The sequence below is a fragment of the Triturus cristatus genome, chromosome 2_2, assembly GCF_964204655.1.
Source record: "Triturus cristatus chromosome 2_2, aTriCri1.1, whole genome shotgun sequence".
In the NCBI taxonomy this organism is placed as follows: domain Eukaryota; kingdom Metazoa; phylum Chordata; class Amphibia; order Caudata; family Salamandridae; genus Triturus; species Triturus cristatus.
Window position 1 is genome coordinate 447604208 of NC_140582.1, and position 20571 is coordinate 447624778.

Below are 20571 nucleotides of genomic sequence, written 5' to 3' on the forward strand. Positions count from 1 at the left end.
AGTGAAAGCGCGCACGGCGTGCTAAACGTAAGCAAAGCACGTCATGACATATATAGAAATAGTGCTCACAAGAATAAAAAACAAACATTGGCAATGCAATAGGACGCGCATTTACGAGACCTATTGCATTGAAAACGGAAGTGCCGGCGGGCAAAACGACACAAATGGGAGTGGTGGGGGCAGGGGGCAAGAAATCACAGATTGAAGGAGGGGGCAGGGTGGGGAGACAGGGAAGAAAATAGTGTTAGGAGTAAAGGGGCCATAGCCGTGGAAAGATACAAATGATGAATGAGGAGGGACTAACAAGCCTCAAATGAATCAGAAGGCAGCATTTAAGACAAAAACCAATGGACAGAGTGGGCAGAGCTTCCATGAAGCTTCCATGTTACAGTATATACTGCATGCCTCGCAAAGCGATGGCAGCGCATTCGTGCTGCAATGCCAAGTGAGACCTAAAAACTGGTTCTTTGTTGCTTTCGTGTGCGGACGGATTGTGCCTTTGAGCATCAATGTGACTGTCTCTTCTTTCTGTTCTAGGCCTGCCTCTTCTCCCCTGTAATCTATGTCTAAATCAAACTTGGGAGAGGATGTTCCCTAACGGCTAGAGGGTCTTGGCAGGGATGCTCAACATCTGGTAATTCTGGGTTAATCACTTAATCTCCCATGCCTAACAAAATGAATGTGTCCGTCTGTAACGCAGCTGGTGCTCATGTAAAGCGCTGTAATACTTTCAGGTCAAGTTTGCGCTACATAAAACAACAACAAAAAATAATAATGCAATGAAGATTGTAAGATGTGTGATTTTAACACACACACTGCCACACACACGTTTATGATCACACTGTCACACCATGAAAGTGACTGCAGGTACTGTCCACCTTCCTACTGCACCCATCCAAATGTTCAGATATTTGCACACACAGATGGCAAATCGGTCCCTGACCACGCTGTTGCTGGCCGCCAGTTCCGAATTTCCACACTGATGCACATTGCATGCTAGGAGTCAATAATAACCAACATCAGGATAACATGTTCCAAAATTCAGTGTGTTGTTGGGCTCAGACACATAGTGTGGCATTGAAGAATATGATAAATGACAAAGGACTGCTTGGCAGGATTGTATATTTCCCATCTGATGGGGATGGCTCGCCTGTAGCATCGTCTGCAGTGAATTATCTTAGTTTATTTCAATGACAAGAATGATAATGTACAGGTCTCCATTCTACTACTTCTACTTCACAGAAAACTGCAAGCACTTCCATTGTGTGGAAACACATATCATACGGCCCTTTCTGGTGTCATTGGTACAGACATGGTTCCCTCTACATTGACGTGTCCTAGTATATGTCCTCTAGAAGAATCCAGACATTGTTTAACAAGCATGTCTATTTGTTCTCCACTCTTACCTCATTGGCAAAGTTTGAAAGCTATTCCTCTGTGAATCTTCTTGTATTTTCTTGTTGCTTTCGAGTGCCAGCACCTGACTGACTAGCCATGAGGTTGTAATGGTGTGTGCTTTACTTAGCTGTGGCACTTCCTGTCATGGTCAGCTCTATAACTGAAATGTGTTGCTCACACCCTTTGTTATGAATAGACTGAGAACAATTTAAATCAACAAAATCCGTACTTGTTATCAAAATTATCACTCGTTCGCGTGCTGGTCAGGAAAGAGGCTGCCTTCCTCTGCAAACAATCCAAACACTTAACAAGTGTCACTTCACTTGATACCTGACCGCACAGCACACAGATTAATTTAACAATTTTAACATGTTTTCAATGTACTATGAATTCAAATAATCAAGTTAAAGGTCATAATTCTACTTTGTTTATTATAGTAGAGATTATTCCATGTGTATTACTTTCTTTTAATCAGACAACAATTGCAGATACATTCTAATTTAAAACAACATAAAGTTCTTTCTCAGGACAATACTAACAGAATTTCTTGTTTGAACATTGTGAAGAAATTCCCATCCAGGATGGTGCACCTTCCTGCACATAAAGAATCCAGCATGGCTATTTGTTACTTCTATGTGTGCTGTATTCTGCAGCACACATAGAAGTAGCAATTCACCATTATTTAATGACTGTTTATGTGCAGGAAGGCACATAAACAATCATTAATAGCTTTAGAAAAAGCAAAAACGAAGAGAGATAAAAGCATTTCTCCTTGTGCGCCATTCTAACGCCTGCTCTGGCATAGCGTTACTTTTTGGCACTGCCACACATTTACACCTCCTTGTAAATCTGGGGCAGCATAAAAAAGCAATGAGAGTTGCGGTGGGACTATCACAGCAACACCTAACTCACGCCCCTTTGCCGCAGAGGACTGCGGCAGAAAGGGGCATATTAGCAAGGTGGCATTAAGTCATGCTAAGTGGCCTAGCGCCACCTTGTAAATAGTGAAAATGGCGCTACGCCATGGAGCATCATAAAAAGTGACACTCCGGTGGTGATAGCGGCTTGTAAATATGCCCCCAAGTGTCCTGGTTACTAGACAAGCTGGAGTTTCTATTTACATACCTCTTGATCACATTACTTTTATATATTTGTGTCTGCCCAGCCATACTCTGTCTTTTTGTTAAGACAAAATATATGTTAATGTTGAATACTCTTTTAGGCCATCCTGAACATAGCTGCATGTCTCATTAAGCAAATACCTTATGTTCTTGTGATAGCCAGTAGGCTTGTGTTAATAATAGTGAAATGTTTTGATTAAGTCCTGTCTCTTGTATCATAAACACTTGGCACCACTGTATGCCTACATTTCTGGTTGTGGAAAACTCATGTTAAAGGGCATGTAAGGGGGTATTGCTGGTTATCATTGTACCTCACAAGTAACAGGTAGAAGAGAATGTTCACAAAGTTAATTGCTCCATGCAATTATTCTTTAGGGTAGGTAATTTACACCCTGGTTATTCTGCATTGCTCCTTTAGGAGGGGTTCCAAACTGTTATTCCCAGAAAAATTCTATATATATTTGTAATTCTGCACATAGTATTTAGATACGTGTACTTTTCCTTCTAGAAGTTAAGGCACTGGCTAGACATTGATATTTCGAATGTTAATGTAGTTAATTGCCGCGTTTGGGTTTCAAGGCCACAGCACCTCCCCGAGTTAGTCGTGATCTGCTATACCTGGCTATCTTTAGGGTCAAGTGTTCAGTTGGGTACTTGGTGAGCAGCTTGAGATTCCACAGGATGGCGGCCCTGGGACACCACATGTAGAAGGCCCCTATTGAAACCTCAGGGGCCTAGTAACCACAGTTTGCCAGGAGTCTCTAAGCCAGATTTCTCACATATTTCTCACACTACAGTAAAACTGTGGAATTCTCTCCCTTTAGAGCTTAGAGACAGTCCGAACCTCCTGTCTTTCAAAAAATCATTAAAAACCTGGCTTTTTAATAATTAGCTACAATGTGGCGCATAAGATACTAGATCTGTGTGTAAAGTAGCGCCGAGAGTCCTACGGGCATTCAAGCACTATACAAACTGTAAAATAAAAAGCTAAAAAACATATATTTTAACAGTTGGACATATTAAAGACCCCACAATCACTATATGACATGCCCTCTGTATGAGGAATGCAAATAACAGATTCATGGCACCTGACATTTTTAAATGGGAAGTTACACTCTACTGTTAAGTCCACAAAGATATAAAACAGCGCAAAAAGAATATTCTTCCATATACTCCTATTGTAATTGTAAGGGGCAGATTTACAAGGCCCTTGCAACACTTTTGCACCACCGTTGCGTCACTTTTGTGATGAAGCGGCGGCGTAAAAACATGCGACAAATTTAAAATGTGACACATCTAGGGAGATGTGTCACGTTGTAAAGCCCTGCATCACATTATACCTGTGTCAGGTATAATGTATGCAGCATGGGCATCCCCACGCAGGAAAGCCACGTAAAAGTGATGCAGTGAAATCAACAAGATTTCTCTTCATCACTTCTAGGACGCCACTGCATCAAAACCTTAAGCCTGGATGAAGCATGCTTCATGCAGGCTTAAGGTTTTGACGCAGTGGCGTCCTAGAAGTGATGCAGAGAAATCTTGTTGATTTCACTGCATCACTTTTACATGGCTTTCCTGCGTGGGGATGCCCATGCTGCATACATTATACCTGACGCAGGTAGTGGGATTAGGCCTCAACATGCATTGCTGGAGTTGCATTGTGCTTGCAACATGACTCCAGCAATGCATGACTTTTGTCCCAACAGATGCGTCAGAATTTCTGACGCATTTGTCAATCCTTGCACCATGATGCGCCGTATTATAAATATGGCGCATCCATTGTGGCGCAAGGGTTTCTCAGGGTGGCGCAGGGAAAGTGACGCATATAGATGCGTCACTTTCTTGTTATTCTGCCCCTAAGTCTTTAACTAGGCATGAACATCTTAATTGTGACGTTTGTGATGTATACAGAGAGTAGTTGATTTTACAATTTGGCCAATTTTGCATGAACTTTACTTGTTTTATACAGGTTTTTGACTTCTAAGTTACATAAGTGCCTAAGACATAATGTGTATAAAACAGAAAAGTGGGACTGAAATTATGCGTGCCTGGGAGCTTTGAGGGCTTCCTTCAAAGGATACGTAAAGGCATTCTACTCCAGCATTCCATTTTTCATTTTCTGTTTCTCCCAGTTTAAGTTAGAGCATTCTACATTCAGTGGGGGTCAGGAGGGATAATGTCTGAAGAGCTTTAAAGCCCTTATGCTCTGGACTATACCATTCATTAGAGTCCCTTATCCTTGCCTGCAGCACCAGACTATAAATCGAGAGAGGGCCTTTAACAATGGTACATCCCCCCGAAACAGACTATAATGCCCTTGAATATTACAATCCTCCCAAAACCCTCTAAATGACATGGTTTTCCCATATTTGGCTTGAACACGGCCTTTGCAGTCCCTTTGGCAAATCACCGATTTCAGGAACCTTTCCCTATTTTTGGTCCTTTGCCATGCCTCTGGGTCTTATTTCATATGTTCATGGACCTACTGGATTTCTCCCAAAAAACAATAGCGAGAGTGAGGGTAATGAGGATCCCAAACCCCCGGTCTGGATATGAGTATAAAACAAAGGAGGGAGAGAGATGCAGTCGAAAAAGATTCAATCGAAAAGAAGGGGGAGAGATAGAGAAAGGAATAATTCAGGGCAAAAGAATTTCCTATTTGGAAAAAGACCCATCACTCACCAACCTGGTTGGTGACATGCTTCATCATCTGGGTCCCACCCTAACTGCCGAATGCCGTCAGGGTGTGCTTCGACGCCTGGAATTCCAGCAGAGCGGGTTTTCGTGTGTGTAGGTGAGTGAAAACGTGAATGATGACAAATAAAAGTGATATATTAAAAGTGTCAGCGGTGTGCTTCCTAATAATTTAATATGAAGCCACTTGGCACGATTAAAACCTGTGAATAGATATCGTAACTGGTATTAATGGCCAGTGATATCAGTGTTGGTATGTGTGTGTGGTGAACATGTTTCAACCTTTCTAGTAATTCTTAGGTTTTCGTCAGGACCAGGAATTTGAGGAACTCACTAAGGTGCACCCACACCCTGAACCTCTGTGTACTACACCTTTATTAGAGAGTAGTTTGTAGTGCCTTCAAGCCATTCTTGAAGGATGATTCGGATGTTAAAAAGGCTAAATATAAAGCCTCATGGTTCCCGTGGGGAGTGTGGAATCTGAACCATTGGTTCTCTCACTGGTACGCCCGTTTACACACCTACTTCGGGGTCCCACAGTTACCGAATGCTGTGGGAGAACCAATGGTTCTCCCAGGTTTTAATCGTGCCAAGTGGCTTCATATTAAATTATTAGGAAGCACACCGCTGACACTTTTAATATATCACTTTTATTTTTCATCATTCACGTTTTCACTCACCTACACACATGAAAACCCGCTCCGCTGGAATTCCAGGCGTCGAAGCACACCCTGACGGCATTTGGCGGTCAGGGTGGGACCCAGATGATGAAGCATGTCACCAACCAGGTTGGTGAGTGATGGGTCTTTTTCCAAATAGGAAATTCTTTTGCCCTGAATTATTCCTTTCTCTATCTCTCCCCCTTCTTTTCGATTGAATCTTTTTTGACTGCATCTCTCTCCCTCCTTTGTTTTATACTCCTACTGGATTTCTGACATGTCTACCCGACCTTCGTGCTGGCTGACAATTCCTTCCTCTACTACCTCCCCTAGACCTGCGTCAGGGTTAACTTTCCCTTCTTTCCTAGACGTACCAGTGCAACACCAAGACTACCAGACATGTCTTCTCCTTAATAGACTATCTTAGCTCAACATTGTCTGCTACTTGACTAGTGCTACTTTATCTTAGTGGTGCTACTGTATCTCGGTGGTTACCCTTCTCATAGCTCTAAGCCCTTAGACAACTTACCTTAACTTCATATATTTTAAACTTAACTTTTATCTTTGAAAGCTATTCGCCCACATCTGCCTCCAACAACAACGATCCGCATATTGTGCAGTTACAAAATGCCAACCTATTCTGTCATCTTGCCCCCACAAGTACGTGTTTAAGTGATAGATATAAAAAGAGGGTGAGTGGGCATCTCCTGACTGCTACATGAGATGATTATCCCAGCTAATCCGCCACTTGACTAGCATAACTACCCCTGTACGCAGGTCGAGTTGCCTGTATACCCTAGCGCCAGTTCTCCAGGAGAAATGTTCCTCTGGCAGGTCTAGCAGTTACTTTCATCCTAACAAAATATTGGAAATTCCTAAACCTGAACCTGCCAGCCTCTTGGTGATCCTGCCCACATCTGGACCAGGGCTGCCTCTCATGTTTTTCAGGACGTCTGGGACTTCCACTAGGTCTCCAGTCTGGACCAGAACTGCTGTATTTAAACGATTTACCTTCTCAGACCAGAACACTCCAATGCAAAGAAACCTCAAATCAGAAAATGCAAATGTAGTTCTTCTTATCTAAGCAATTTAATTGGCATCCAGAAAATAACCTTTCCCAGAGCATGTTACCTAATGCCTATGCTCCAGGTATCCAATCAAATAGCAAAGAGTGGTTCACTTTCTCAAACCTCCAAAATCCTAACACTATCCAGTTACTGAGCGTATTGCTGGTAGTTTCATGCTTCTTTGCCACTTTGATGCCCAGATTCGAACTGTACCCCCTATTCTTCTTTAGCAGGACACTATTTCGAAACCAGTGGCGTCAATTTTGATTGGCTGCATCAGTTCTACACTAGCCGGCAGTGTCTCCTTGAGGCATGAGACCCATCTCATAGAATATATCAATATGTCCTATCTTAAACGCTCCATTCACTGGTCATCTACCTACATAGACGATTGTCCATGTGTTGTACCATGAATGTCCACTACTGTATTCACACTCACTCTGTGCTATCCTTGTTACAATATCATCACTGTGAGTCAAGCTTTTAGCACTCCCCGGACAAAGATCAGAAGCACCAGGATCCTGCTTGGTCACTCTTTCCCCATGGCATCCATACTCCTCTAGATTAAAGCGGAAAGCATACATATTTGAACACTATTAAGGGCCCTCGACTGGGCAAGGATTTACAGCTCAAAGTTTCAATTTACAATGTACAAGATGGAGAACTACCAGAAGAGGACAGAGATGGGACCACGGTTTCTGGATGTGCATTCAAGCACCTGTTAGGCAGATGGTGGCTGTGCTCTATCCGTTGGATTGACGGGCTCTGAGGGATAAGGGAAGGCTTAAGAGGAGAAGTCGAGAGAGCACTCGAGAGGAAGGTAAGAGTGCAAAAGGCGCAAGAGAAAAAAGGTGGTGATTGGCTCATATTGAAATATTGCAAACTCTGATAAATCAAATCTCAAGAGCAAGAGTTTAGGTTCTAGTGCAACATAGAAATCGGATAATCAAGAACAACTCGAAAGGCTAAACCTGATATTGCTTGCTTGAAGGAAACGAGAATAGCAATTAACACGTTTTTCTTTAGGAGGCTGGGAGCAAGAAACATCTTTGAGAGCTCTTCAGGGGCCACTATCAAAGGAACAGCAATTCTTTTACTTAACTTTAACTATCAGATTATTTATGAATGGGCATATCCAGGACAAAGCTAGTGGCATAAAAATATATTGTAGTACTATAAAAAAAATGTTTTATAAATGCCCATAATGAGGACAGCCCAACTATTTATTTGGGAATTAGGGAAGTTATTCTGTTAGTGCCTGAGTTCTACGTAGTTTCAGGTGATTTTAACTGTGTCCATTGCATAGTTAAGGACATCCCTAACTCTTTTGAACCTGCTTGTATTACCAAGGTACGTGATGCCATATTATTATTAAGAGAAAGCTTAAACCTGAACAATCCATGGAGATGGTTAAATCCACATGTAAGGGCATTTACTTTTTTCTCCCCAATACACACGCACACACTGCACCTGGATCAGCTATTTTTAGTAAGTAAAGAGCTGGTGCAATAAACAAAAGTTACCTTTAACCCCATCTAGCTTTAGAACTCCCAGATATGCTAATGTGAAACTATATATATGGACCTTCTCCAAATTTGTATTACAGGACAAAGGGTACCTTCAGGAATATAGGTTTTATGCTAAAGAGTTTATAGACATAACCAAGGGGCGGCTAGTGTTAGTATAGTGTGGGACACAATAAAGGCAGCTAGTAGGGGGTTCACACAAGATAATGTAGGTATGTTAGACCACGCATCCTTGACATAGTTTCCACTGACTTTTTGCCTTCAGACCTTCTCTTTTTCCTGACTTTGTTTTTGCTGGTTTAGGGACTCTCGGCTCTTTACTACTGTTAATCAGTGCTAAAGTGCATGTGCTCTCTGCTTAAAACATGGTAACTGTAGGAAAGTGCCCCTTTTTGACATTGTAACCCCCACTTTTTACCTGGGATTTGATGAGATGTTGACTGGAGTGCACTGGGTCCCTGCTAACCAAGTCCCCAGTGCCAAATCTCTTCCCCAAAACTGTGCAATTGCACTCCAATTGGCAATACCTTTGGCACTCCCTGTCAGTCCCTAGTTAGTGGTACCCCTGGTACTTAGGACAGGGAGGCCAAAGAGAGTCCTTAAGGGCTGCAGCACAAATTCTGCCTCCTTAAAGGACCCCTAACCAAACACATACAGACTGCCACTGCAGGCTGTGTGTTTCGGTGCAGACAAAAGGGAAAAAACGACATTGCACACAGCTTGTGTGCCATGCCTACAGACACTGCATGGAGTACAGTTAAATCACCCTTATTGCAGGCCATACAGCTGTAAGCAGGGGGCACCATACTACATGTGAGGGCATAACTGCAAGAGCAGATATACCCCTGTGCTGGTCAGTCCTATTGCTGTAAGCACAAGGGAACACAGTAGCCTTTTTGAGTACATGTGCTGAGCACTGGTGAACATAAGTTCCCCAGCTACATGATGTCTTCAATGAAAATAGGGATGTTTGGTAACAAACATCTTGTATTAATGAACCCACATTGATGCCAGTGTTGGATTTATTAATACATGCACACAGAGGGCACCATAGAGGTACCCACCTTGGAACCTACCTGTGTGTTGACTGGCTGGTTCTTGCCAGCCTACGGCCAGAGACTCGTTTTTGAAACCCAAGGGTGAGGACCTATGATCTGAGAATGTCAGAGGCAAACCCTGCCCAGGAAGAGGGTATTCACACCCCATCACATAGGATGACCTACTGATAAGTATTCCAAGGCAGGGGAGCTTCAAAGAAGTCGCCGACTTTGCAATGTAAATCTGGCTCCCCTAACAGGAGAGGAAACTGACCCCTTTTGTCCAGAGCTCTTTGGCTCCTGGTCAGGTTGCAAAACTAGCTAGTCATGGAGGCATGTCCACCCTAAGACTAGTACTGCCCCTAAGGTGGGCTACCTGGAGTTGACACAACTTTTCAGAGTTGGCCATCTTGAAAATGACAAACTTAGAAATTCTGGGGCAGGGTTATGCCCATTTCCCAAAGGAAGTGGTCATATAGGGGTCGTAGTGACCCCAAAGGTAGGTAGCCCATTGGCTACTACAATCTACACTCCCCTAACACCGCTAAATTCAGTATTTAGGGGAGCCCCTGGCACCAGAGAATCAAATCCTGCTGACCTGAAAGAAGAAGATGGATGTGAAGTGCCACAAATAGCAAGAACAGAAGATCCAGCAGCTAACTTGGCACCAACCCTGTCAGCCTTCCTGCTGACTTTGACAATTGCACCAAAAGCCACCTGGTCCTGCAGCTTCTGTGTCTCCAAAGCCTGGGAGACCCACCAGTACTTCACCCAGGAATCAAGAACTCCTGTGGGACAGCAAACCTGAGGTACCAAACACTGAGCTGTGAGGCTCCAAGACTAGCAGAAACTCGACATCAGAAAGCACCACTGCACCCGACCCGCCTAGCCCGAGCTGAAGTTGGCCAATGGTGACAACGGTGTCCCCAGACCCTCCAGACTCAAAACCCACCTTGGGTTTCCCCACTGTGGACTTCTCGACGACACCTGCAGCCTCTGGTCGCAGGCCTCCTCTACTGCAACTGCTCCAGATAGGAAAAGTGCAACGGCTAAGGACACCTCTGCACCCATTGCCCCTGGCCTGTGGAGAAGATGACCAAAGGTGTCCCTAAGACCCTAAGCATTGGGAGGCCTAAGCCCCCTTGTTGGTTTAGCCCGACTGGCTCCCCAGTCAAAGCCTGCAACCTCTTTTTATGAAGACCGATCCCCATTTACTTTGATTGGGCACTCAACGCAGTTTACACCCCTGCACCCGGCCACCCTAGTGGTGCTAGTGGGGTCTGGCTGGTGTTACTTTGGAACTTGCACTCCACTCACTTTAAGTCCGGGAGATTGGTCTCATAAGTCGCTGTACTGTACCTGAACGCCGTACTTGTTTTTTCTCTCATAGGACATTGCAGCTTCTGAAAAATGCACTGTGTTGACTTTTTAAATGCAAAAGTATTTCTATTGAAAAAGTTACAGTCAAGAATATACAATTCATACTTGCATAATCCTAGATAAACTTCCCAGTTCAAAATATTACAAAATAATAAAAAAACAAAATTAAATACAAAATTGGAAAGAGTTTGCTATTAAATTTATAGTATTAAAAATCATATTAAAATCTGAGTCATTAATATCAGTGCAAATAGCGTATGTCATCCCGTGTGTGATAATGGTGCAAATATAGAATGACACACATATTATATACAATCGACAGTGACCCCCATTTTGAATAAATTATGCTGAAATAAAGAACAGATATCTGGGATTACGGGCTCCCCATTGGATAATGAGTCAAGACCAAAATATGAATGAGGCTCCATATGGGGTCAACTGTGGCATGAAGTGTGTTACATTAGCACGATTCCACTCTCAATTTAATTCCTAATCTATCGGAATTCAATGATCAGCCACTACATATCCGTGACTGGAAAAAACACTTGTTATGATCCCGATCCCCAAGTTCATTCTGTGATGATGATAATAACAGTAATAATACTGCAGAATTAAGGGCATGTGCCCATTTTCAAAGTGGAGTGTCAACCTGTGCTAAGAAGTGCCACAATGAGTGAATAAAAAGTGAGTGATTAAAATATAGAATGTATGTACTGCGGGAGACATTGCGAAGGAAAATATAATTCTATCTACCAATGTGTGTTGCCAATTCCTCACTGCTGTTCATTCCATATGGTATTTTTGTGTTTAGATCAATTATAAGCCTAGATACAAGAGTCTGTGACTTTTTATCTCTGTCACCACCTCTTGTGTGCTTCATAATGCAATCAATTCAATAGAATTTGAATTGATCACTATTGCTGTTATGCATGGTTTGCAAATGTCGAGCTACCGGAAAATTAAAATAATTATTTGTGATAGCTCTTAAAGTTTTGGAGAATTCTCATCTTCAATGGTAGTTTGGTACTTCCAACATACCTTAAGGCACTGGGGTATTCCAGAACATATATGGCATAATCGTTGGTGCATGTTATAAATTTACGAATTTCTTTGGTTCTTCCATTCCAGGTTGTATAGCTCCTACAGCTCTGACTATTTTTACAGGCTTTGCATGAGTTAAAGATGTGAAAGCCACCCCGTTGGTCACCCATCCATGAAGTTATCAGAATAGGCTCTTGAAAACGGTGGACCAAACGATCCCTCAGTGAGTGTGGTTTTCTGTATGTCACGTGGGGAACACTGTGTATCGTGTTGCCAATTATAGGGTCAGTCATTAATAGACTCCAATGCCGTTTCAAAATTTGTTTAAACTGGTTGGATCTATTGTTATAGGTAGTGATTAGCCTTGGCTTATTATTTTCATGTTTGGTCCTGGGAGTTACCTTGGTTCTAAATAGAACGTCCTCCTGCTTCATTCCCTGTACTTTTGCACTTGCCTGTGACAGTATCTTTTGAGAGTATCCTCGTTGTTTAAATCTATATGTCATAATTTCTTGTTCTTTCTTAAAAGTGTCATCCCTGCTGCAATTATGCAGTGCTCTTAGAAACTCACCATCAGGTTTTCTATGGATGAGTGGAGCAGTATAGTGACTCTGTGCATGCAGTACGCTGTTGCCAGCTGTATCTTTGCGAATAAGCGAAGTATGTAGTTTGTTATTTTCAATGGTGACCGCTACATCCAAAAATTCACAGTAGGTTCCACTCATAATATGGGTGAAACTCAGATTTAGGTCATTAATGGATAAGGTATCAATACATTCTCTTGCTAAACGTTCATCCTCATCCCAAATCAAAAACAAATCATCTATATATCTTATCCAGATTGGGATGTGCTCATTATATTTTTCATTACTCTCCATCCAGATCACATGCTCCTCCCACCAACCCAGAAAAAGATCCTCTAGGCTGGGGGTGAAGCAGGTGCCCATACCAGTGCCAGACGTCTATCCATATAGTTTTTTCAAACAGAAAAATATTTTGTTCCAAGCAGTACAGCATCATGGTCTGCAACATGTTCCTGTGGTCTAGCATGGATATAGGTCTACCTTGGAAAAAAGGCATACATGCATCAACTCCCTTCCTCTGGTCAATGCACGTATATAGAGAATATACATCTAGTGATATCTTCAAATATGTGTCCTCCCAATTCACATCATGAATTCTGCGCAAAAAGTCAGTACTGTCACGGCAATATGATCTCAAATTTGTCACAAACAGGGCAAAAAAATGATCTAGAAAAATAGAGGTATTTCCCAAAAGGCCACCATTAGATGATACAATGGGTCCCCCTGGTGGTCTAGTGGGGTGTTTGCGGATCTTGGGTAACAGATAGAGACAAGGGGTTCATGGATGATATGTTTTTAGGAATAGATACTCATCATAATCCAATAATCCTACTACCCACCAATCCTTTAACATGTCATGATACATATGTATAGACAACCTGTAGGTTTCCCAACTGATTTCCTCATAACATGTGACATCACTCAGCTGTCTTAAGGCTTCTAATCTAATCTATAATCATTCATATCCATGAGTACAATATTACCCCCTTTATCCGAGGGTTTAATGATTATGGATGAATCACAGGTTAGTTGTTCCAAAGCCCTCCTTTGTTCCTTGGTTAGATTGTCTCGAACCCAATTGCCAGAAGTGTCTTGCATCATTAACAGCCCATGTGTGATCACAGAATTGAATGCTCCAATATTGTCATATTGAAAATTAGGGTTTAATCTTGGTTTTTGTTTGAAGCTACTTCAAACAGATCTATCAGGGGTAAAGTCGATTTCTCTTAATGTCTTGCTGATATTTGATTGCTGGGTTTCATCCTATCCATTTTCCTCAAGAGCATGTAATGATAAGATAGAGACAATGTCCCTTAACATAAAGTTTGATGATACATCCTTTTGAGATACTTCTCCAATCATTCTCTTCTTTCTAGTTACCATTTTATGTAATTTCATCAAATTCAATTTCCTGATGTAAAGGAACAGGTCAATTCTTAAATCTACATAGTTCATGTCATGAATCGGACAAAAGGATAGGCCTAATCTAAGTAGCAATTCCACCTCTGATGTAAGGGATCGCGATGATAAGTTAACTATAGTTTTCTCCTCCCCAATGTCAGACCACTTGGCTAAACACATATTCATTTTTTTTATTCTTCCTCCCCTTCTCTTGGTTAATCTTTGTATTTGTCGAATTCTTTTGCTCTTTCTTTGCCTCTTCCTCGTCCTCATCCTTTTCTCTTTATCACCATTTGATTGCTTCGAATTTGTTCCTTCTTTTTTTGTTTCAATAGTTGGAATTTGTGAATGAAAGTCAGTGGGCGTGCACCTAAAGGGACTACCAGTCTTTCAGTGTCTGAGCTCAGGTCCTAGATGGAGCCCGTAGACACCTCTTGTTGTCTCTGCTGTTAAATTATTCGTAGATCTCTCTGTGACATATCAAATCTCCTAGCAAAAGGTAAAATCCGACCATCAGCATAATCCTTCTTGTCCCCTTAGAATTTATGTTGCTTTTTTAACTTAATGGCATCCTCATATGATTTTTACCGAATCTCTAAGGTTTTCAAAAATTCAATCACTCTGTTGTCGTCTTTATATTTTTCAAGTTCCTGTCTCACCTTTATTAAATCCTGTCGGGTAGATTCCAAGTCGATTTTCGCATATTTTATGAGAAGTTCTATCATGCCTACGCAGGTTCTGGCCATAAATACTGCCCATTCATTTTATAATTCAGTATTAGGATTTTCATAAGTGGGTATGATGGAAATTCTCAAGCCTCTTGGCACTCTTCCCACTTCTATATAATTGGTCAGGGAGGTGACTTCCCACCACTTATTCAATTTGCGTTTTGCCAATTTTTCCAGTAATGCCAAGTTCTGTTTCAGAGATGACACCTGTATACTTGTGGAAATGTTCGTTTTGGTACCAAATTCATCAGAGTCTAAATCCTCATTGAATAGGGAAAGTTCAACAGCTTGTCTTTCTGTTTCCCATTCATTCATGCCTCCCCTTCAGTATGAATCAAACGTGTGTTTCACTCGAAACGGATACACATCCTAGTTTGTGATCCACCTGTTCCAGAACAATGTTGTAGATTATACCTTCAGATAATCAAGATTAAAATCTGTATGGGAACTTCGATGCACAATAAAGCTCAAACAGTCAATGTGAGCTTAGAGATGGCAGCGGGCTGTGGACAGGCAATAAGCAAAGAAGTTCCCCCCTATGAGCCCTCCGACCCAAAGAAAGCACAACGATTACTTTAAGCCCCACAATTTTTACTGCTTGCCGACTAGTACACCAACTGTTGCATCGGCTGTCGGATCCTTTCTTCGATAATCCAATAGTCCAAAAGTTCCAAAGCAGAACGCCGTGTCCTTGCGATAGGAACTGGAGTGGCATGACGGATGCTGGCAAATGCGTTTCTGTAACCATAGAGCTGCTTGGACGCCGTAGCTCGCCTCGCGGTGCCTGTGCCTGCGATGGTGGCCGCAACCATCAATTATGCTTTCAGAAGACCATCCCAGCAATACAGAATGATAAATGTGGCACACCGATTGAGTGGCACAGATTTTAATGTGCAAAACAATGCGTTTAGGCTGTGAAGCCCTTGTCAAGTTTACACAGTGTGCACAACTCACCATAGTAATACCCTTTGACATGATAGACATGAACAAAAAACTATGCAACATGATGTGAATGATGAGGAAGTCGTTACAATCAAGAATATACACTTCATAGTTGCATAATCCTAGATAAACTTCACAGTTCAAAATAATAAAAAATTAAATATAATAAAAAAAACCAATTAAATACAAAATTGTAGAGATTTTGCTTTTAATTTTATCATATTAAAAATCATATGAAGTGATTAATATCAGTGCAAATTGCGTATGTCACCCTGTGTGTGATATTGGTGCAAATTTAGAATGGCACACATATTATATACCATCTACGGTGACTCCCATTTTGAATAAAATATGCTGCAATATACAATAGAAATCTGGGATTATGGGCTCCCCATTGGATAATGAGCCAAGACCAAAATATGAATGAGGCTCCATATGGGGTTAACTGTGGCATGAAGGGTGCTACATTAGAAACACACACATATCTATAACCGTTTCAATACCCTACCTACACTCGAGGATATAGATTGACCGAGTGTAGTAGGTAGAACAAGTACTTAGGTGGGAAGTGAGGTAGTGTGTCCCCAGTTTATTCCAGTAGGTAGTTCAAGGGGATCTTAAACAAACCTAGACATGATAGGGGAGAAGATATGCACCCGTAATTTAAATAATAGTATTGATGGGACCAATCAGAAGAGACCCACTATAACAACTACAGATTTGGTGGGACAGAACACTTCACACAGTAACGTCACAAATAGAGATACTGTAGAGTCTACATCTAAAGCTGGAGGATAAAAAATATCTGCATGCCAAATACTATTCTGGAATGTTGCCGGGCTGTCCCTGAAAGTATCCGACTCCCTGTGGCTAACCTTTGTTGAAGGATATTCTATACTATGCTTACAAGAAACATGGCTGTTGAAGGAAATACATATGGAAGGATATCGAACCTTCCACACTCCACCTATTAGTACGGTCCATGGACGCAACAAGGGCGGTCTATGTATTTATGTATCAAATACAGTGGGGGTGAATACGTTGAATCTTAAAGGTGAGTCAGCCTATAATCAGATTTTAGTACTGTATGTGGAGAAAAAGTATTGTGTTGTAATACTAAACTTCTACAATAATATCCCCAAAGGACAGATAACCGGTACACTAATTAATCTGCAAAGGGATTTGATTAAATTGCAGGATGAGTCATCTACTGATATGTGCATAAGATGGGGAGGGGATTTTAACCATTGTTTGTGCCAGCAAAGTGGAAAGGGTATCTGTGGATTAGATCAAGGAAAAGATGAAGAACAGGCACATTTTTCCCACACACAGATGGGGAATTTGTTGAATACAATTGTTTTCCAATTTGATTTGGGTTATGCCAATTATCTGTGTATTCCATCTGTACTGCATAGGCCTACATTTAATGGCAGAGGTTGTAATTCCATCATTGACTTCATCCTAGTCTCAAATATGCATTCTAGTAAGGTCCATAGATTCGAAACTCCCCCCATTGCAATGAGCGACCATCATCCCTTAAGCATTAGTTTTGATTTGGTAAGCACCGTTAAGGGTAAGAAGGGTCCGAGCACACACTATGATCTCGAAATTGAACTTATTTAATGGATATTCCCTTAGTTGGTCAAAAGTAGATCCAAATAATTTTATTGAACAACTAGTAAAGACGTGTAAAGAGGATCTTAGTACCACGGAGGGGAATTATGAAGTCCTAAATGCCTTTAATAAAATTACTGGGGAGATTCAGGACTTATTAACAGTAGAATAAAAAGAGAGAAAACCAAGGTGCAGGGTTGGTTTGATCAAGCATGCAGTAGGGCGCACACACACATAAAGAAAGTGCTACACAAAAGGGATAACAACCGTGAGAAAGTATGACATGCCAGAACCCTTTATAGGAGAGATTTAAAAGCTCATAAGACTCAATTAAGGGCAGATGCATGGCAAGCTTTGCATGATGCGTGCCGCCAGAGAGACAATAATAGCTTCTGGAAAGCAGTTAAGGCCGCCTTTCTTGCATCAAGCGATATTCCATCTGCAGAAATTGCAATAAATGAGGATAAATGGGTCCAACATTTTACCACACTTTATCATGATGATAAACCATCTCAAACGGAACAAGATCTGGAATCGCCAAGCTCATCTATGATAGCACAGCATACTGTATTTCCCCTAGATATATGTTTCACTGTTGAGGAGTTAATCCAGGATATTAATGAGAGAGCAGGTAGTAAAGCCCCAGGGCCGGACAGAGTCCCTGTGGACGTGTACAAAAGTAACACCCAGCTATGGGCTCCACTATTAACTAATGTCCTGGATAGGTGCTGCCGTCAAGGTTTTATTGTTTCATGGTTTGATGCTATTGTGATACCGATTTTTAAAAAGGGGGACAGAGATGAACCTATATGTTATCGCCCAATCTCCTTACTTGATTCTCTCCTCAAAGTGGTAGGGCGGGTTATTTTAAACAAACTACAGATATGGGCAAACAAGTCTAGCATCCTTTCAAACCTGCAATATGTGTTCCGACCTGGTCTTGGGACCATTGAGCAGAGTTTAAACTTAAGCCTGATAATAAGTAAATACACGCAGGCAAAGGAGTGGAAGCTCTTTTTGTCATTCGTAGACCTTAGTTCTGCGTTTTACTGTGTGAAACATGAAATGTTATGGAGTATATTGGAGGGAATGGGAGTCGATCCTCCATTAATACTTTTTATTAGAGAATTATATAGAGATGCAGGGGCGAGGGTGCGGTTTGGCAAACATGGGGAATGTTCAACTAAATTTACGATAAGAAAAGGAGTGAGACAAGGATGTGTGCCTGCTGCTTTTCTTTTTAGCTTATATATTAATCATCTTGGCCAGTATTTGATAGATCATCACCAGGATTATCCGATTATTAATAACAGACCAGTTCCAGTTTTACTTTATGCAGATGATGCGGTTTTAATGGCACGGACACAATTAGGACTACAAAGAACAGTAATTAATTTTACTACTTTTATGTACAACAGTGGCTTAAGTGTGAACACTAGCAAGACTTTTATAATGAAATGTGTAAAGAAGACCTCTAAATGTCACGATATTTTCATTAAAAAAGATAACATTGAATGCACTAATACGTTTTCATACCTGGGGATTAATTTTGATCGTACAGGGACGTGGTCCTCTGCCGTTCAGGCAAGGAAATTGGTGTTTTCCAGAGCTGTAGGTGCTGTGATCAATTTCTCTAGAAAACTGGGCTGCAGACTAGTACCTGAATTATTAAAAATATATAAATCTTTTTATATATAGGTAACTAGGTACCTCCAAGTAAGCTCCACAGAGCTGCATTGCAGAGAAGTGTAAAAAGGGGCATGGCCTGGACCACCTCTCTGCAACGCAGGCCTGTGGTGCTTACTGGAGGTACCTGGTGGCCTAGTTGGCCCCCAGGGGCCCTCAGGATTGAAGGGGAATGAATTCCCCAACTTAAAACGTGCCACAGGCCGTGTTTGCACACATGTCACCTCAGGCTCCACCCCCTCCCTTCACCACTGTGCAAAGGCACCCCGTGGCACGTTTTAAGTAGGGGGATAAAGTCCCCTTGAATCCTGAGGGTCCCTGGGGTCCAACTAGCCCACCAGGTACCTCCAGTAAGCGCCACCGAGCTTTTTATTTCTGCAGCAGGATCCGCAGATCCACCACGGATTTTGTTGATTTTTTAAAAAACTAAAATGCTTTTTTTGGCCCTGGGGGTCCTTATGGGACCCGCTGAGCAGGCCTAGGGTGTCTGGGTGATTCTACCCTGCCCCCTTTTCTTGTTTTGCACGTTTGTTTTACTGTTTTCTTGTGTCTCGGTTCTACCGAGGCACAAGATGGCTGTCAACACTTCCTGGTTTGAAGTGTTGACAGCCAATTAGAATGCAGCTCGTGATTGGCAGGGTGCGCGGATCCACCGCGGCCATAGATATTGAAACTTTTATTTTTTGATTTTCTCAGCGACTACTGAACGGATTTACACCCTTTAAAAAAAGGGCGCTTTCTGAACCAAGCACTACCTTTTTGCCAAGTTTTGTGTAATTCCGTTCAGCAGTTCGAGCTGTAGCTGTGTCTAAAGTTCCTATTGGAAATTGATTTTCCGACCTCTATTTTTTTAATTACTCAGAAACTACTGAACGGATTTACACCATTTAAAAAACACAGTCTCTTTCTGAACCAAGGGCTACCTTTTTGCCAAATTTGGTGTAATTCTGTTCAGCAGTTTGGGCTCTAGTCGTGTCTAAATTTTCCTATGGGAATTAACATGGAGAAAACATATTATATATACCCATAGATGTACACATAAAAACATGTGGAGGAGGAACAGCAGTTAAAGGCTAAGCTGGTTAAAGCATAGCAATGGCATGTGATTTTAGTATCAGATGCAGATATTAAGCAGACAGTCATTTGGCAAGAACTACAGCAAATTGGAGCCCAAATCAGAGCATTAAGTAATAAATCTCATGCACAATATGTTCTGAGATCTAAATGTCTACAACTTCAGCACAGTAATAAAATACCTACCTGCACAAAGCCTCTCACAATTTGCTACTCAGAGAGTGCTCAAACTAAAAGCAAGGGAAGGCATCATGGTTATGCCCAGGTTGATACTGTGGAAGAATAACGTAAGTGTTAGGACCAGCTATACCAGCGATATGATTCAGAACTTAATAAATCTATGGGTGATCTGCCGAGATGTTCTTACAACAGGATATTGGCCAGAGTGTCTAACCAGCAACAGGAAGAGCATCCTAGACCAATCTCCATTGTCGTATCAACAAAAATGCTCCCGTAGGAAAGGCTTCTGGAACAGGTGCAATACCTAGTGAAATATATCAAGAATTAATTCTTGAACATGCACCACTATTCCTTCAGGTCAGTAAAATATTTATGTGGAGAATCCTTTAACAGAATCCTGGAAATATGCAAGTAGCATGGTCTTGTGTAAAATTGATAA